The 18,657-nt window shown below is 51.0% G+C and overlaps 1 pseudogene across 1 annotated transcript in view; it reads left to right on the plus strand.

The window, feature by feature from the left end:
- LOC311234832 (semaphorin-4G-like) overlaps positions 1-18,657 on the plus strand; it is a 46,817-nt pseudogene that overhangs the window by 4,727 nt on the left and 23,433 nt on the right. Inside the window, exons 2-5 of the transcript in view lie at positions 1,486-1,636; positions 10,775-10,995; positions 13,977-14,092; positions 16,153-16,310. The product of the transcript in view is annotated as a semaphorin-4G-like (transcript). The remainder of the gene's footprint in view (positions 1-1,485; positions 1,637-10,774; positions 10,996-13,976; positions 14,093-16,152; positions 16,311-18,657) is intronic.

An 18,657-nucleotide genomic window follows, 5' to 3' on the forward strand; every position in this document is an offset into this window, starting at 1 on the left:
CTGGTCTTTCTCACTGTGTCTGTGTGTGTGTGTGTGTGTGTGTGTGTGTGTGTGTGTGTGTGTGTCTGCGTGTGTGTGTGTCTGTGTGTGCGTCTGTGTCTGTGTGTCTGTGTGTGTGTGTGTGTGTGTGTGTGTCTGTGTGTGTGTGTGTGTGTGTGTGTGTGTGTGTGTGTGTGTGTGTGTGTGTGTCTGTGTGTGTGTGTGTGTGTGTGTGTCTGCGTGTGTGTGTGTCTGTGTGTGCGTCTGTGTCTGTGTGTCTGTGTGTGTCTGTGTGTGTGTGTGCATGTCTCTGTGTGTGTGTGTGTGTCTCTGTGTGTGTGTGTGTGTGCGTGTGTGTCTGTGTCTGTGTGTGTGTGTGTGTGTGTGTCTCTGTGTGTGTGTGTCTGTGTGTGTGTGTGTGTGTGTGTCTCTGTGTGTGTGTGTCTGTGTGTGCGTGTGCGTGTGTGTGTGTGTGTGTCTGTGTCTGTATGTGTGTGTGTGTGTGTCTGTGTCTGTATGTGTGTGTGTGTGTGTGTCTGTGTGTGTCTCTGTGTGTGTGTGTCTGTGCGTGTGTGTGTCTGTGCGTGTCTGTGTCTGTGTGTGTGTCTCTGTGTGTGTGTGTGTGTGTGTGTGTGTGTGTGTGTGTGTGTGTGTCTGTGCGTGTGTGTCTGTGTCTGTGTGTGTGTGTGTGTGTGTCTCTGTGTGTGTGTGTCTCTCTGTGTGTGTGTGTGCATGTCTCTGTGTGTGTGTGTGTGTCTCTCTGTGTGTGTGTGTGCATGTCTCTGTGTGTGTGTGCATGTCTCTCTGTGTGTGTGTCTCTCTGTGTGTGTGTCTCTCTGTGTGTGTGTGTGTGCATGTCTCTGTGTGTGTGTCTCTGTGTGTGTGTCTCTCTGTGTGTGTGTGTGCATGTCTCTGTGTGTGTGTCTCTCTGTGTGTGTGTGTGCATGTCTCTCTGTGTGTGTGTCTCTGTGTGTGTGTGTGTGCATGTCTCTGTGTGTGTCTCTGTGTGTGTGTGTGTGTGTGTGCATGTCTCTGTGTGTGTGTGTGTCTCTGTGTGTGTGTGTGTGTGTGTGCATGTCTCTGTGTGTGTGTCTCTGTGTGTGTGTGTGTGTGTGTGTGTGTGTGTGTGTGTGTGCATGTCTCTGTGTGTGTGTCTCTGTGTGTGTCTCTGTGTGCGTGTCTGTGTGTCTCTGTCTCTGTGTGTGTGTCTCTGTGTGTGTGTGTGTGTGTGTGTGCATGTCTCTGTGTGTGTGTCTCTGTGTGTGTGTGTGTGTGTGTGTGTGTGTGTGTGTGTGTGTGCATGTCTCTGTGTGTGTGTCTCTGTGTGTGTGTGTGTGCATGTCTCTGTGTGTTTGTGTGTCTCTGTGTGTGTGCATGTCTCTGTGTGTGTGTGTGTGTGTGTGTGTGTGTGCATGTCTCTGTGTGTGTGTCTCTCTGTGTGTGTCTCTGTGTGTGTGTGTGTGTGTGTGCATGTCTCTGTGTGTGTCTCTGTGTGTGTGTGTGCAGGAGGAACGTGAAGGCGTCTGCAGTGTGCCGGTTCTCCCTGCAGGGGGCGCAGCAGGTCTTCCAGGGGGCCTACATGGAGGTCCAGAACCAGGACCCGGGCTCCAGATGGACCCAGTACACCGGCAGGGTTCCGGAGCCCCGGCCCGGCACGGTGAGACAAGGAACCTATAACGGAAGGGAAGGGTCACCCGCGTCACTCACTGTGTAGCGCCCTGAACTACTGTAGGGCTGATATGGCCTAAATATGATATTATCACGATATTTTCTGACCTTTCGGCGATATACACGATACACATCACGATGTTTTTCCTTTTTCCCCCAAAAAAACAATTCATTATGAGGTTTACCAAGACGGTATTTGAGTTTGCAAGCGAACATTAAAGACAAAAGACTCATGCATTTAGCATTTTTATATTATGTATTAGATTTAGATGATTGGATTCTTAGATTATATATTTAGCATTTTAGCCTTTCGTTTTTTTTAGATGATATATTAGATTAGATTTAGATTATTAGATTATATATTGTAACTATTTATTTATTTATTTATTTATTTATGTATACATTTAGTATTTGAACGGCTTAAGGCTATTATCTGTACTTGATGTTTGTTTGTTGTGTTGCATACTTGAAATAAACTTCAATCCAATCAAATCAAACCCCCCCCCCTCTTAAAAACAAAAACCTGTGTTTAACCTGGCCATCTATAAAACATCATGCTAAAACTGTGAAACAAATGTCCTACTCCCCTAAAGAAAGAAATACATAGCAAACATGACTCAGTTATGCAATAGTGCTGCTGCTTTTTATTTAGTTAAAATCTTTTAGTTAATAAGACTACAAAATGACTACAACGATTTCATGACGGCTTCCTGTCCTTGCGTTTCCATTTCCGGATTTCTGGTTAACGTTAAATTTTCAACAACAGATTGCTGCTAATTAAACACTTCATGGAAACGGAGTAACGCTAACGTTATGTTGAGTTCATACGTGTAGTGTGGTATGAACTCGACATAACGTTAACATTACTCCGTGTCCACTGTTGCGTCGCAGATGGATGGTACACTAGTCTGTTAGCTCCGTAGCTAATCCGCGCATGGGGGGGACACACTGTACATTGGAATACTGACAAAGCCATACTTGGTCATTTACTGTACAACTGGGTTAGGACATTTATAGGGGCCAGTTTCGAATTGCAGTCTCCCGTAGGTGTTCTTTGAGAGTGCTTTTGAAAGTGGGTAGTGATTCACATTCCTTTACAGCTTTGGGTAGGGCGTTCCACATTGTTGTGGCATAATTGCGAAACGTGTTTAGTCCCTTGTTTGAGCCGAATCTGGGTTTAACATGATTTGTAGAGCTCCCCCTGGTGGTGTATCGTTAATGAACTGTACCCAATATTTATATAATATCGTCATATCGCCCAGCCCTACCCTGAACGCACGTCGGTGGAAACATTCAGGTCGGCTGACCAGCCGTCTCCTCCTTCATGAGGGTTAACCTTTCACTACCACACTACATAAGGTTATATTTCGTATAGCATCGCGTCCCGCTCTGAGCCTTACGAGATACTTCCATCTCCTGTGATACCTAATGTATCTCCCACGAACAAAAAACACATGCACCCCACCTGTATGGGGCCCCGCCCCTTATGGTGGTACCACCCATATAACCATGACTCTGGTCATGAAACACCCTTCCTCTATTTTCGTCCCAGCGTACTGGATGCTTGCACCATACGAGCTAGCGGAATGAAAAGATTAAGGAAGATTAATAATGTTGAGGGCTTACCGGAGGATTGTGTTTCCCTGGATTCTCCGGAGCTTGTTTCGACGACGCAGACCTGTGCTGGTGGTTCCTCGGCTGACGGCGACGGACCGAGGGGCAGCGTACAAGGTTTGGCTAACGGGTCGGCTTGTACAAAGGTGAGGTCTGTGTCAGTAGGCGTCGATGTCGGTGTTGGTCGTGCTGTGGAGTATGTTTCGGCACCAGGGCCGGGGCGGCTTGGCGATCGTTCCACTGTAGTGGGCGATGTCTTGGCGATCCTGGAACATGCTGTTGACGCTAATGCTACTGCTACTGCTAATGCTAATGCTACTGCTGCTTCTTCTGCTAACGCTGATGTTGACGCTGGAATGTCTAATAATCCCCGCCGCGGGATTCCGCTTTTCCCTCCTCTTGCCACCTTCATTGATGAAGGTCAGTCGGTGGTGGGTGTGGGGGGGTTCGCTGAGCTCTATTTACCTTTTTTGCGGGTGAAGGGGCTGACGACGGGGTGCAGCCCGGGGGTACCTTGGCTAAGTAGCCAGGTAGCTTATTTTTTGTGCCCAGGCGGGGATGAACGACGTTCCGCCCGGCCGTTGCTTGATAGCATGTCGGCTCGGAGGGTGGCAGTATGGACGAATGAGTGGTATACTGCTGCAGGATGGCATTTAGCGGCGGCCAGTGTTGTGGCTCAGCTGGCTACTTTCCTATCCAAGATGGCGTCGGGTTGTAGGTCTTTGGGTCCAACCGACACTATGAACGTGATTCATGTTTGTGGTGTTATAGAGATCTTGACTCAGTCGCAAGCTATAACTGCGGGGAGGATTCGGATGCTATCGACTTTGGTTGTTAGGCATCTTTGGTTGGAGCAGTCTCCTCTTGGGGAAGAGGATAGGTTTTCTCTCCTCACGACTCCTTTTTCCACAGATAGTCTTTTTGGGCGTTCTGTGGAGGCGCAGGCGGTTTTTGATTCGGGTCCTACACCGCCTCACGCTGTGCAGCCAGGGGTGGGAGCACGGTCTCGTCAACGACTGTGGCGAGATCCTCGACAGGCGGCCATGTTTCCCCCGCCAGTGGTGCCCTGGTTGGAGAATCGACAGGGTTTCGCAAGGCCGACAGTCTTGGCGGCCGAGGGATCGGCCATTTTGGGTGATTTCGGGGTTGGTAAACCACCCCGTCGTCATTTTGCCGCGAGCAGCCCGCTCCCCGTTCAGTCCTCTCTCTGGTATCCCCAGAAGCGGGGCTTTGAGCGTTCTCCTTTGGCTGCGGGCCGCGAACCTTCTTTGAAGCGTATGCGGCCCCATTCTTCACTTCTCATGGAGACAGGGGCTGACACCCAGTTGATGGCTGAGCCTGGGTCTGTCCGTGAGAATGTTCCGTCGTCGCGTGGTTCCTTCACCGCAGGTTGTGGGTGGGTGGAACCTGGTGTTGCAGCTGCCACTAGCTCCAGTGGTCAGCAGGGAGACTCGGTGCCTCTTCTGTTGAATGCTCAGCAGGGGTTACCCCGGCTTCGCCCTCGCCAGGCGGGGTATCGCGCTGTTGCCTCCCACTCCCGTCAAACCGGCAGTGGTCTGCAAAGGAGAGGCTGGCGTGATTTGAGTGGTAGCAATATCACTGCAGGGCTTCGGCGTGTAGGAGCCCATGGGGTCCTCAGGCCTTGCGTGTCTGGCTGCGGAACGGCTCCTCAGCGTGTGCTGGAGGGGTGTTCAGGGGGTGAGTGTGTGTCCACAAGTTTGATGACCGCTTCTCCCGTATCAAACCGGCCCTTTCTGTCGGGGTCCCCCCTTGGGTGCTTTGCACGACGGGGGGGACCGGGCCAATTATCTGCTGTTCCTTGCGGCCCAGCGTCAGTTGACGGCGGGGGCGCTGTGGGATTATATTCACATATGGCGACGGGAATGTCCCTTGAATCGGTGGATGAGGAGAACGTTAGAGGCGGGGCTGGTTTTGCAGTTTGCGCGGCCCCATCCTCCGTTCTCAGGTTTGGTGCCGACCCTATTGTTAGGGTCGGGCGCGGTGACAGCCCTGGCCGACGAGATTCAATCTCTGTTGGCGAAGCAGGCCGTCGTTGTGGTCCCGAGAGAGGACGCAATGTCAGGCGTCTACTCCCGTTATTTTCTGGTGCCCAAGAAAACTGGGGGGGTCAGACCTATACTGAATCTGTCCATGTTCAATCGGTTGATTGTAGTGAGACCGTTCAGGATGTTGACCGTCCGACTCCTTCTGCTTGCTGTCAGGAGGGGGGACTGGTTCACCTCCATAGACCTGAAGGATGCGTATTTTCACATACCCATTTTCCCTCCTCACAGGAAGTTCCTACGGTTCCTGTTTCAGGGCGTAGCGTACGAGTACCACAGAATGCCGTTCGGTTATTCTCTGGCTCCCCGCACATTCACCAAGTGCGTGGCGGCTGCTCTGGGGCCTTTACGTCGTCGGGGGATAAGAGTTCTGTTCTATCTCGACGACATTCTGCTCCTCAGCCGTTCAGAGGAGGTTGCCAGGTCTCATACTCGACTGGTGGTGGAATTCCTCACCAGCCTGGGTTTTGCTGTGAATTGGAAGAAGAGTACCCCTCTTCCCAGTCAACAGGTGGAGTACTTGGGCTTGACATTGAGGTCGAAGCCCATGCTTGCGACCCTCTCGGAGCAGCGTCGGGGGGCTCTCCGTCACGCGCTCGGGGGTTTCCGTCTGGGAGGGACGGTTACGGCGCTGCAGGTGATGCGTCTGCTGGGCCTTATGTCGGCGGCCCACACGGTGGTTCCTCTTGGCCTCCTCTTTATGAGGCGGATACAGAGGTGGTTTCTCTCTTTGAGAATAGATCCGGTGTGGGGCAAAGGGAGACGGTTGACGGTTCCTTTGTCGATATGGGGGGATCTCGCCCACTGGGGGAGGCTGGGTATCCTCTCCGCTGGGGTCCCCATGGGCAGCAGTGGCTCCCACGTCACGGTTTTCACCGACGCCTCTCTCACAGGTTGGGGAGGGGCGTTTCGGACCCACGCAGTGGGGGGCAGCTGGACGGGTCATGCCGACCCAGCTGTCCTGCATATCAATGTGTTGGAGTTGAAGGCGGTCCTCCTGGTCCTCAAACGGCTCGGCCACCTGGTGGTAGGCGAACATGTTTTGATCAGGACGGACAATGTGACGGCGGCGGCGTATATCAACAGGCAGGGTGGGACTCGTTCCGCCCGCCTGCTCCGGGTGGCGCGCGAACTGTTGCTATGGGCATCCCGCAGGCTGCGCAGTCTGCGGGCGCTCCACGTTCCTGGTACGGAAAATGTGGCGGCGGATATAATGTCTCGGGGCGGTCCTCGTCGCGACGAGTGGGAACTCCGCCCCGACATAGTCAGACAGATCTGGGATCGGTTCGGGGAGGCCTCGGTAGATCTGTTTGCGTGCCGACGTTCTCACAAGTGCCCCTTGTGGTTCTCGCTCAGTCGAGCGGATCATCCCCCCTTGGGGGTGGATGCCTTCTCGACCTTTCCGTGGCCGCCCGGTCTTCTGTACGCCTTCCCTCCTGTACAGCTGTTGAGTCAGCTGTTGGAGCGGATACGGAGGGAGCGCAGGACGGTGATCCTGGTCGCGCCGGACCGGGGCACGTCAGTGTGGTTCCCGGTCTTAATCCAGCTTCTGGTCGCTCCTCCTTGGGTCATTCCGTGGTCAGCGACGGCCCTCTCGCAGCACAACGGAGTGCTTGTCCAGCCTCCGGTGTTGGGTCAACGCCTGGTGGTGTGGCTGGTGGGAGGGTGAGTCTGGAGAGGATGGATCCCGCAGTGGTTGATACCATCCGGTGTGCGCATGCTCCCTCCACTGTCGCGGTTTACGCGGGCAGGTGGCGTGCGTTCCAAGAATGGTGTAAGGGGGGGGGCTGGGACCCAGTCTCCTGCCCCCTGGATGCTGTTCTGGGTTATCTCCAGTCTCTCCTTGATAGTCTGTCGGCTTCGACAGTGAGGGTATATACAGCAGCTATATCCTCCTATCATGAGGGATTTGAGGGGGATGTCTTGTTCAGCCACCCTCTTGTGAAGCGTTTCCTGCTTGGCGCTCGACGCGTTAAGCCGGTGCAACGCTCCTTGGCTCCGACTTGGGATCTTCAATTGGTCCTCGGTCGGTTGTCCTTGGCCCCGTTTGAGCCGCTCGAGCAGGCGCCGTTGGGACGGCTGTCTTTCAAGACCGCGTTCCTACTGGCTGTCACTTCCGCTAAACGCGTGGGTGAGCTCTGTGCTCTCTCGGTACGTCCAGAGTGCTTGTCTTTTCGGACCGATTGCGGTGCCACTCTGCGACCTAATCCTGCTTTCGTGCCTAAGAATATCCGGAGTTCCTTCCGCTCCCGGGATATTGTGGTTCAGGCTTTTCGTCCTCCTCCTCACACTAGTGAGTTAGATGCGGGCCTTCACCTGTCATGTCCAGTCCGTGCTTTGGGGTTTTACCTCAGCCGTACTCAGGACTTCAGGGTTACCGACCAGCTTTTTGTCTGTTACGGTGGGGCTCGTGCTGGTAAGGCACTGTCGAAGCAGCGCCTGTCCCATTGGTTGTGCGAGGGTATTGCCCTCTGCTACACGTTGGCTGGGCAGGATCCCCCTGGGGGCGTCAGGGCGCACTCCACTCGTGGGGTGGCTGCCTCTGCCGCTCTCCTGGGTGGGGCCTCGGTGGAGGACATCTGTGCTGCAGCTTCATGGTCCTCACCGGGCCCCTTTGTAAGGTTTTACCTCATGGACATGACCGGGGGTTCTGTCTCCCAGGCGGTTCTGGGGTCTGTGGCCTTTCCTGCTTCCCGTCCTTTGGTCGGGTAGCAGGAGTGTATGGGTATGGGCCGCAGTGTGTTGAGTCACACGTGGTTCCGCCTGTACGGTGTGTTCAAGGGGTTCTGGCTCCCTCTTGTTCGCATTCAGGTGGAGTTGACTGCGCCCCCCCCTTCGTTAGGAAGGATGGGGTGACAGGGCTCCCCGCACCCCTTGATGTGGGCTTACGGGTCCTCAGGGGGTACATCTGTCGGGTCTCGCGCCCGCTCTTCCCCATTATCTCGTAAGGCTCAGAGCGGGACGCGATGCTATACGAAATATAACGATAGGTTATGTAGATAACCTAGTTATATTAGTATAGGCTAAGCGTCCCGCTCTGCGCGCCCTGAGTTCCCTCTTGAGGGGTCTTTTCCTGGGACGGGTTTTTGGCGAGGAAGGGTGTTTCATGACCAGAGTCATGGTTATATGGGTGGTACCACCATAAGGGGCGGGGCCCCATACAGGTGGGGTGCATGTGTTTTTTGTTCGTGGGAGATACATTAGGTATCACAGGAGATGGAAGTATCTCGTAAGGCTCAGAGCGGGACGCTTAGCCTATACTAATATAACTAGGTTATCTACATAACCTATCGTTAACCCTTTCACTACCACACTACAGAAGGTTAACCTTTCACTACCACACTACAGAAGGTTAACCCTTTCACTACCACACTACAGAAGGTTAACCTTTCACTACCACACTACAGAAGATTAACCTTTCACTACCGCACTACAGAAGGTTAACCTTTCACTACCACACTACAGAAGGTTAACCTTTCACTACCACACTACAGAAGGTTAACCTTTCACTACCACACTACAGAAGGTTAACCTTTCACTACCACACTACAGAAGGTTAACCTTTCACTACCACACTACAGAAGGTTAACCTTTCACTACCACACTACAGAAGGTTAACCTTTCACTACCACACTACAGAAGGTTAACCTTTCACTACCACACTACAGAAGGTTAACCTTTTCACTACCACACTACAGAAGGTTAACCCTTCACTACCACACTACAGAAGGTTAACCATTCACTACCACACTACAGAAGGTTAACCTTTCACTACCACACTACAGAAGGTTAACCTTTCACTACCACACTACAGAAGGTTAACCTTTCACTACCACACTACAGAAGGTTAACCTTTCACTACCACACTACAGAAGGTTAACCTTTCACTACCACACTACAGAAGGTTAACCTTTCACTACCACACTACAGAAGATTAACCTTTCACTACCGCACTACAGAAGGTTAACCTTTCACTACCACACTACAGAAGGTTAACCTTTCACTACCACACTACAGAAGGTTAACCTTTCACTACCACACTACAGAAGGTTAACCTTTCACTACCACACTACAGAAGGTTAACCTTTCACTACCACACTACAGAAGGTTAACCTTTTCACTACCACACTACAGAAGGTTAACCCTTCACTACCACACTACAGAAGGTTAACCATTCACTACCACACTACAGAAGGTTAACCTTTCACTACCACACTACAGAAGGTTAACCTTTCACTACCACACTACAGAAGGTTAACCTTTCACTACCACACTACAGAAGGTTAACCTTTCACTACCACACTACAGAAGGTTAACCTTTCACTACCACACTACAGAAGGTTAACCTTTCACTACCACACTACAGAAGGTTAACCTTTCACTACCACACTACAGAAGGTTAACCTTTCACTACCACAGTACAGAAGGTTAACCTTTCACTACCACACTACAGAAGGTTAACCTTTCATTACCACACTACAGAAGGTTAACCCTTCACTACCACACTGCAGACGGTTAACCCTTCACTACCACACTACAGAAGGTTAACATTTTCACTACCACACTACACTACACTCTCCCTCCCTCCTCCCTCCCTCCCTCCCTCCCTCCCTCCCTCCCTCCCTCCATCCATCCCTCTCTCTCTCTCTCCCCCCCCCTCTCTCTCCCTCCCCTCCCCCTCTCTCTCTCTCCCCCCCTCCCTCCCCCCTCTCCCCAGTGTATCACAGACAGGCTGAGAGCCAGAAGGATGAACTTCTCCCCCTCTCTCCCCCCCCTCTCTCCCCCCCCCCCCCTCTCCCCAGTGTATCACAGACAGGCTGAGAGCCAGAAGGATGAACTTCTCCCCCTCTCTCCCCCCCCTCTCTCCCCCCCCCCTCTCTCTCCCCCCCCTCCCCCCCCCCCCTCTCCCCAGTGTATCACAGACAGGCTGAGAGCCAGAAGGATGAACTTCTCCCCCTCTCTCCCCCCCCCCTCTCTCCCCCCCCCCCCCTCTCCCCAGTGTATCACAGACAGGCTGAGAGCCAGAAGGATGAACTTCTCCACCTCTCTCCCCCCCCTCTCTCCCCCCCCCCCCCCCTCTCCCCAGTGTATCACAGACAGGCTGAGAGCCAGAAGGATGAACTTCTCCCCCTCTCTCTCCCCCCCCTCCCCCTCTCTCTCCCTCCCCTCCCCCCTCCCCCCCTCCCCCCAGTGTATCACAGACAGGCTGAGAGCCAGAAGGATGAACTTCTCCACCTCTCTCTCCCCCCCTCTTTCTCTCTCCCCCCCTCCCCCTCTCTCTCTCTCCCCCCCCTCTCTCTCCCTCCCCTCCCTCTCTCTCCCTCCCCCCCCCTCTCTCCCTCCCCTCCCTCTCTCTCCCTCCCCCCCCCCTCTCTCCCCCCCCTCTCTCCCCCCCCCCTCTCCCTCTCTCTCCCTCCCCTCCCCCCCCCTCCCCCCCCCCCTCTCCCCAGTGTATCACAGACAGGCTGAGAGCCAGAAGGATGAACTTCTCCACCTCGCTGCCGACGACGTGCTGGACTTCGTCCGGAGGCACCCTCTGATGTCCCAGCCCGTGCTGCCCTCTGACGGGCGCCCCTGCTGGTCAGGAGGACCACGGACTACACCCAGGTGGCCGTGAGCGCGGTCCAGGGCCTGGACGGACAGACGCACCACGTACTGTACCTGGGGACAGGTGTGTGTGTCCGACAACCTACTGTAGGTCACATCCAGGGGTGGAACAAGTATCAGAAATGATACTTTAGTGAAAGTATGGGTGCCGTCTCCAAATCTTACTCAAGTAAAAGTCAAGAGTATCTGGCTAAAAACACACTTGAGTAAAAGTCAAAAAGTGTCTACTTTTAAATGTACTTAAGTACTAAAAAGTCAAAGTAAAAACTTGTTTTTATTCCAGGGGCAATATGAGATGGTTCCGTTTCATCCCTCGTACTATCGTTTGTACTATCAAATGTATTATTTGAACGGCTTAAGGCTATATATGTACTTGATGTTTGTTTGTTATGTTGCATATTTGAAATAAACTTCAATCAGTCAATCAATCTCATGTAATATTGATCTATAGCCTGTACTGTAGTGTTCTGTAGATCAGGGGTTCCAAACTTTCAGGCCGGGACCCAGAAAATGAGGCGTCAGAGAGCCGCGGCCCCCAATGCACATCGTCAGGCTTTTTTTATCTTTTTTTTTGCCAGGCGACCGATTTTTTAAGCCAAATATCACTTCAATCCTATTAAGTTAGTTCAAGTTAGTTATTCATTTATATGTGCTATTATGAGAGGGCTAACTTGTTGCAAAATAATAATGATAATAATAATAGCCTCATTAAAATACTATTGTTGCTTCGGTTGTTTTCAACGTTTTATGTGCATAATCTGTTATTTAGTTTGAAATGTTCGTTGAAATAAGTAGATTTTTCGTTTTTGTTTATTTATTAAGTTAATATAAAACCATATAGTCACATTTTAGAATACAATAGAATAGAATTTTAGAATACAACTAGAAACACTGTCCTGGCCTGCTTCTAAGTTCAGTGGCCTGACAAAAAAAATTTAAATAAAAAAATAAAAAAATAAAAAAAATGTTTTTATTTATTTTTTATTTTATTTTTTTTTAATCATCTCGCGGCCCATCCGTGGCTGCTCGCGGCCCACCTTTGGGTCGCGACCCCGACTTTGGGAACCACTGATGATGGGTCTATAGCTACTGTACTGTACTGTACTGTACTGTACTCAAAAAGAGAGGCGATCGCTCTTTCAAGGCCGTGGCCCCCAAGCTGTGGACCCACCCAGCTACTGCTGGACTAAAAACCCACTTTTAAACCCTGATTCTCCCACACCCTAACTCACACACTCCCGTGCAATTTTATCCTGCCCCCTCCGCCTGAATTCTTTCCCCACTACATTTCCAGTTCTGCGTTCGCCTTCCGCGCTCTGATTGGCCACTGACGTTTCTGGTCGCGCCAATCGTGTGACGGCAAGTTCTTTCACCGGTTAAGCTTATAGGCGACTCTTTCGAAGCTGGTTAAGGTTAGAGTTTGTCTTTAGAGCAGGGCGATAGAACGCCAGCCCTGATTTCAAACTCTAACCTTAACCAACTTCGAAAGAGTCGCCTATAAGCTTAACCGGTGATAAACTAGGCGTTAGGTAGTTTGCTGGCTGCTCGAGGCGTAAAATGGGCGCGTCACGCGATTGAGCGCACATGTCACATGACCAGAAACGTCAGTGGCCAATCAGATCGCACCCCGGAACCTTCGGTGACCAATCAGATCGCAAGAAACGCGCACGCGGAACTGGAAATGTAGTGGGGAAAGAATAGACGCGCCCCCTCCCCCTTGTATCTCTTCTTGTGCTCCTCTGTCCCCCTGTGTGCTATACTGTACTTTGTGCTATACTGTACTTTGTGCTCCTCTGTCCCCCTGTGTGCTATACTGTACTTTGTGCTATACTGTACTTTGTGCTCCTCTGTCCCCCTGTGTGCTATACTGTACTTTGTGCTATACTGTACTTTGTGCTATACTGTACTTTGTGCTATACTGTACTTTGTGCTATACTGTACTTTGTGCTATACTGTACGTTGTGCTATACTGTACCTTGTGCTCCCCTATCCGTGTGTTGGGCTACTGTTGTCCTATTCTCTGACTGTACTGTCTTGTCCTGCTGTGCCTTTTTGTATTTTTGTATTTTATATTATGACATTTTATGCTTTGATTGTTGGCTCTTGAGTTCTTAAACGTGCTTTATAAATAAATGACTCTCTCTCCTGCTCGCTCTCTCTCTCTCTCTGTCTCCTCTCTCTCTCCCCTGCTCTCTCTCTCTATCTCTCTCTCCCTCCCTCTCTATCTCTCTCTCCCCCTCTCTCTCCCCTGCTCTCTCTCTCGCTCCTCTCTTTCTCCCTCTCCCTCTATCTCTCTCTATCCCCCCCTTGTAACACTTCCTCCGGTCCTGGTCCAGACATTCATATTCACAATCTCCCATCAACATTAACTCTCAGTCAACATTGCCACCCGGTGGGCTGATGCAGATCTGGCATCAGCTCACACACCAACTCATTGTTATTTATTGTCAGTTGTGTTTGTTGTGTTTATTGTCTGTTGTCTCCACCTTGTTGGTCTTGTGTTCCCCTGTCTTGTGGTTTGTAATTATGTTTTAGTCTGGTTGTTTATTTGTTATTGTTTTCCCAGTGTACTCTGTGTTCTATTGTTTCTGTCTACCACACCTGTGTCTTGTTTGTAAATTACCCTCTGTGTCTATCAGTGTCTTGTCAATTAGTCTGTGTATATAGTCCTGTCTGTCCTGCCCTGCTGGGCGCGATCATTGTTAAATGTTACCTGTGTGTGTTAGTCGTGTATGTACCTTGTTGTGTAGTAAACTGTTCATTGTCACGTTCTGTCTCCGGTCTCATCAATACTCTGCCATCTGGGTTCATCATGCCAAAGAAGCGTACTAATCGTAACACCCCTCTCGCCCCCCTCTCTCTCTCTCCCCCTCTCTCTCTCTCCTCCCCTCCCTCCCTCCCTCCATCCATCCCTCCCTCTCTCTCTCTCTCTCCTCTCTCTCTCTCTCTCTCCCTCCCCTCCTATGACATTTTATGCTTTGATTGTTGGCTCTTGATATAAAGGTGCTTTATAAATAAATGACTTGACTTGTGTGTGTTCTGTAGATGACGGCTGGCTCCACAAGGCCGTCGAGGTGGACGGCCGGCTACACATCATAGAGGAGCTGCAACTGTTTGAAGAAGCGCAGCCTGTAAGCAGCCTGGTCATCTCTGAAACACAGGTAACACACACAGCTCAGGTGATCACGTTTCAAATATCAATATTAATTCATTAATATCCATCATAATGATAATAATTGGTGTCTGTAGTGTGGTAGTGAAAGGGTTAACCTTCTGTAGTGTGGTAGTGGAAGGGTTAACCTTCTGTAGTGTGGTAGTGGAAGGTTAACCTTCTGTTGTGTGGTAGTGAAAGGGTTAACCTTCTGTAGTGTGGTAGTGGAAGGGTTAACCTTCTGTAGTGTGGTAGTGGAAGGGTTAACCTTCTGTAGTGTGGTAGTGAAAGGATAACCTTCTGTTGTGTGGTAGTGAAAGGGTTAACCTTCTGTAGTGTGGTAGTGGAAGGGTTAACCTCTGTAGTGTGGTAGTGAAAGGTTAACCTTCTGTTGTGTGGTAGTGAAAGGGTTAACCTTCTGTAGTGTGGCAGTGAAAGGTTAACCTTCTGTTGTGTGGTAGTGAAAGGGTTAACCGTCTGTAGTGTGGCAGTGGAAGGGTTAACCTTCTGTAGTGAGGTAGTGGAAGGGTTAACATTCTGTAGTGTGGTAGTGAAAGGGTTAACCTTCTGTAGTGTGGTAGTGAAAGGGTTAACCTTCTGTAGTGTGGCAGTGAAAGGTTAACCCTTTGTAGTGTGGCAGTGAAAGGTTAACCCTTTGTAGTGTGGTAGTGAAAGGGTTAACGTTCTGTAGTGTGGTAGTGAAAGGGTTAACCTTCTGTAGTGTGGTAGTGAAAGGGTTAATGTTCTGTAGTGTGGTAGTGAAAGGTTAACCCTTTGTAGTGTGGCAGTGAAAGGTTAACCTTCTGTAGTGTGGTAGTGGAAGGGTTAACGTTCTGTAGTATGGTAGTGAAAGGGTTAACCTTCTGTAGTGTGGTAGTGAAAGGGTTAACCCTCTGTAGTGTGGCAGTGAAAGGTTAACCCTTTGTAGTGTGGTAGTGAAAGGTTAACCGTCTGTAGTGTGGTAGTGAAAGGTTAACCTTATGTAGTATGGTAGTGAAAGGTTAACCTTCTGTAGTGTGGTAGTGGAAGGGTTAACGTTCTGTAGTGTGGTAGTGAAAGGGTTAACCGTCTGTAGTGTGGTAGTGAAAGGGTTAACCTTCTGTAGTGTGGCAGTGCAAGGTTAACCCTTTGTAGTGTGGTAGTGAAAGGTTAACCGTCTGTAGTGTGGTAGTGAAAGGTTAACCTTATGTAGTATGGTAGTGAAAGGTTAACCCTCTGTAGTGTGGTAGTGAAAGCGTTAACCTTCTGTAGTGTGGTAGTGAAAGGGTTAACCTTCTGTAGTGTGGTAGTGGAAGGTTAACCTTCTGTAGTGTGGTAGTGAAAGGGTTAACCGTCTGTAGTGTGGTAGTGGAAGGGTTAACGTTCTGTAGTGTGGTAGTGAAAGGGTTAACCTTCTGTAGTGTGGTAGTGGAAGGGTTAACGTTCTGTAGTGTGGTAGTGGAAAGGTTAACCCTTTGTAGTGTGGCAGTGAAATGTTAACCCCTTGTAGTGTGGCAGTGAAAGGTTAACCCTTTGTAGTGTGGCAGTGAAAGGGTTAACCCTTTGTAGTGTGGCAGTGAAAGGGTTAACCCTTTGTAGTGTGGCAGTGAACGGGTTAAGCCTTTGTAGTGTGGCAGTGAAAGTGTTAACCCTTTGTAGTGTGGCAGTGAAAGGGTTAACCCTTTGTAGTGTGGCAGTGAAAGGTTAACCCTTTGTAGTGTGGCAGTAAAAGGTTAACCCTTTGTAGTGTGGCAGTGAACGGTTAACCCTTTGTAGTGTGGCAGTGAAAGGGTTAACCCTTTGTAGTGTGGCAGTGAAAGGGTTAACCCTTTGTAGTGTGGCAGTGAAAGGGTTAACCCTTTGTAGTGTGGCAGTGAAAGGGTTAACCCTTTGTAGTGTGGCAGTGAAAGGTTAACCCTTTGTAGTGTGGCAGTGAAAGGGTTAACCCTTTGTAGTGTGGCAGTGAAAGGGTTTAAGAGCAACAAGCTCCAGTATTTACTTCCATGTGCTTTTATCTGCATAGCAACTGCTACGACAACAACAACAACAACAACCCCCCCCTGCTCTGCCCCCCCCCCCCCCCCCCCCCAGAGGAGTGTGTACGCGGCCTCCCCCTCAGGGCTGGTGCAGATCCCGCTGGCCTCCTGCCACAGATACGCCTCCTGCCACCACTGTGTCTTGGCCAGGGACCCCCACTGCGCCTGGAGCGGGGCCCGCTGTGTGGAGCCGGCGGGCACACAGGCGGACCGGTGCGTGCTCTCTGAGTGTGTGTGTGTGTGTGTGGTCTCTGAGTGTGTGTGTGTGGTCTCTGAGTGTGTGTGTGTGGTCTCTGAGTGTGTGTGTGTGTGGTCTCTGAGTGTGTGTGTGTGTGTGTGTGTGTGTGTGTGTGTGTGGTCTCTGAGTGTGTGTGTGTGTGTGTGTGTGTGGTCTCTGAGTGTGTGTGTGTGTGTGTGTGTGTGGTCTCTGAGTGTGTGTGTGTGTGGTCTCTGAGTGTGTGTGTGTGTGGTCTCTGAGTGTGTGTGTGTGTGTGTGTGTGTGTGGTCTCTGAGTGTGTGTGTGTGTGTGTGTGTGGTCTCTGAGTGTGTGTGTGTGTGCTCTCTGAGTGTGTGTGTGTGTGTGTGTGTGTGGTCTCTGAGTGTGTGTGTGTGGTCTCTGAGTGTGTGCGTGCGTGGTCTCTGAGTGTGTGTGTGTGGTCTCTGAGTGTGTGTGTGTGGTCTCTGAGTGTGTGTGTGTGTGTGTGTGTGGTCTCTGAGTGTGTGTGTGTGGTCTCTGAGTGTGTGCGTGCGTGGTCTCTGAGTGTGTGTGTGTGGTCTCTGAGTGTGTGTGTGTGGTCTCTGAGTGTGTGTGTGTGTGTGTGGTCTCTGAGTGTGTGTGTGTGCGCGTGCGTGGTCTCTGAGTGTGTGCGTGTGTGGTCTCTGAGTGTGTGTGTGTGTGTGTGTGTGGTCTCTGAGTGTGTGTGTGTGGTCTCTGAGTGTGTGTGTGTGGTCTCTGAGTGTGTGTGTGTGTGGTCTCTGAGTGTGTGTGTGTGTGTGTGTGTGTGGTCTCTGAGTGTGTGTGTGTGTGTGTGTGTGGTCTCTGAGTGTGTGTGTGTGTGGTCTCTGAGTGTGTGTGTGTGTGGTCTCTGAGTGTGTGTGTGTGTGTGTGTGTGTGTGTGGTCTCTGAGTGTGTGTGTGTGTGTGTGTGGTCTCTGAGTGTGTGTGTGTGTGCTCTCTGAGTGTGTGTGTGTGTGTGTGTGTGTGGTCTCTGAGTGTGTGTGTGTGGTCTCTGAGTGTGTGCGTGCGTGGTCTCTGAGTGTGTGTGTGTGGTCTCTGAGTGTGTGTGTGTGGTCTCTGAGTGTGTGTGTGTGTGTGTGTGTGGTCTCTGAGTGTGTGTGTGTGGTCTCTGAGTGTGTGCGTGCGTGGTCTCTGAGTGTGTGTGTGTGGTCTCTGAGTGTGTGTGTGTGGTCTCTGAGTGTGTGTGTGTGTGTGTGGTCTCTGAGTGTGTGTGTGTGCGCGTGCGTGGTCTCTGAGTGTGTGCGTGTGTGGTCTCTGAGTGTGTGTGTGTGGTCTCTGAGTGTGTGTGTGCGTGCGTGGTCTCTGAGTGTGTGTGTGCGTGCGTGGTCTCTGAGTGTGTGTGTGTGTGGTCTCTGAGTGTGTGTGTGTGGTCTCTGAGTGTGTGTGTGTGTGCGTGGTCTCTGAGTGTGTGTGTGTGTGGTCTCTGAGTGTGTGTGTGTGGTCTCTGAGTGTGTGTGTGGTCTCTGAGTGTGTGTGTGTGTGTGTGGTCTCTGAGTGTGTGTGTGTGTGTGGTCTCTGAGTGTGTGTGTGGTCTCTGAGTGTGTGTGTGTGTGTGTGTGTGTGGTCTCTGAGTGTGTGTGTGGTCTCTGAGTGTGTGTGTGTGTGTGTGTGGTCTCTGAGTGTGTGTGTGGTCTCTGAGTGTGTGTGTGTGGTCTCTGAGTGTGTGTGTGGTCTCTGAGTGTGTGTGTGGTCTCTGAGTGTGTGTGTGTGTGGTCTCTGAGTGTGTGTGTGGTCTCTGAGTGTGTGTGTGTGGTCTCTGAGTGTGTGTGTGTGTGGTCTCTGAGTGTGTGTGTGTGTGTGTGGTCTCTGAGTGTGTGTGTGGTCTCTGAGTGTGTGTGTGTGTGTGTGTGCGTGGTCTCTGAGTGTGTGTGTGGTCTCTGAGTGTGTGTGTGTGGTCTCTGAGTGTGTGTGTGGTCTCTGAGTGTGTGTGTGGTCTCTGAGTGTGTGTGTGTGTGGTCTCTGAGTGTGTGTGTGGTCTCTGAGTGTGTATGTGTGGTCTCTGAGTGTGTGTGTGTGTGGTCTCTGAGTGTGTGTGTGTTGTCTCTGAGTGTGTGTGTGTTGTCTCTGAGTGTGTGTGTGTGGTCTCTGAGTGTGTGTGTGTGTGTGGTCTCTGAGTGTGTGTGTGTGTGGTCTCTGAGTGTGTGTGTGGTCTCTGAGTGTGTGTGTGTTGTCTCTGAGTGTGTGTGTGTGTGTGTGTGTGTGTGTGTGCGCTCGTGTGCATGTGATTTAATCAGCTGACTGGACTGTGCCCTTGTGGCTTTTTGATTGGACCATAATCTCCAGTGCTCTCCGTAACGCCACACCCTGTCAACACTCAGTGCAG

Source organism: Notolepis coatsorum (assembly GCF_963971535.1).
Source record: "Notolepis coatsorum genome assembly, chromosome: 9".
Classification (NCBI taxonomy): Eukaryota; Metazoa; Chordata; class Actinopteri; order Aulopiformes; family Paralepididae; genus Notolepis; species Notolepis coatsorum.